This window comes from Penaeus monodon, chromosome 29, assembly GCF_015228065.2.
Source record: "Penaeus monodon isolate SGIC_2016 chromosome 29, NSTDA_Pmon_1, whole genome shotgun sequence".
Taxonomy (NCBI): Eukaryota; Metazoa; Arthropoda; class Malacostraca; order Decapoda; family Penaeidae; genus Penaeus; species Penaeus monodon.
In genome coordinates, this window is record NC_051414.1 from 22,249,337 (window position 1) to 22,250,206 (window position 870).

Below are 870 nucleotides of genomic sequence, written 5' to 3' on the forward strand. Positions count from 1 at the left end.
TCGTGCGCGCACCAGACACAAGCAAATGAAGTTGATAAATTGTTTCGGAGAACATGTTTTCGAGCTTATATACGCAATTTGTTGTATACCTTCTAACATAATCTTCTATGTTTATATGTAGACTTACTTCTTAAACTACATCTATCTATTTCTACCCACCTAAGTATCCATCGCTATTACGTTCTCTCCAAGTTTAGCCCAATTCACCTGCACGCGTAGCTTCCTCATTCCTCTGTTCCTCAAAAAATGTAAAACGTTCATACTTTCGCAATTCCTAAATCCCGCTCATTTCGCACCTGCTTAAGCTTGCCTTTCAACCCTTCCACGTCTTTGTTTATTATAGTCGTTTACTGCGGACTTGCACTGAACTCGACTGTCTCGCTAAGTAGCTAGCTTTTATCTTAATGATGCCACGAGATAATAATTTTGTTTTGTTCCGTGGTGTAATTATTGTGCATGCACGTGTGTTTTTACTATTAAAATAAGTTTTGTTTAATAATTTAATAAGTGGGGGAGAATATGTGTCCACTTTATCACTTGTCAAACTAAAAGTGTTGCCAGATTGTACTCTACATCCTTATTCCTGCGGATGTTACGATAAGAAGGGTTTAGCGAGTCCACGCTGTTTGGCAACACTTTTGGCTCTCTAGACGCATTTGTTGGCCTCGTTAGCTATTATGACAGTGAGTTTTAATGAGTGTTTTCTTTATGACGCAAGGAATGAATTTATGATCTTGGTGTGCGCAGTGGGTTTGGTGCTTTGAGGGTGGTCACACTGATAAAAATTGAAAATATTATCATCTTTTCTCTATTCGTTTGGTAAACCACAACTACTGATCAGAAATGATCATGCATGCACGCGCGCGCGCG

The 870-nt window shown here is 39.1% G+C and overlaps 1 protein-coding gene across 4 annotated transcripts in view; it reads right to left on the reverse strand.

The window, feature by feature from the left end:
- LOC119592021 (carbohydrate sulfotransferase 1-like) overlaps window positions 1-870 on the reverse strand; it is a 107,787-nt gene that overhangs the window by 44,751 nt on the left and 62,166 nt on the right. The gene's annotated exons all lie outside the window — the stretch shown is intronic.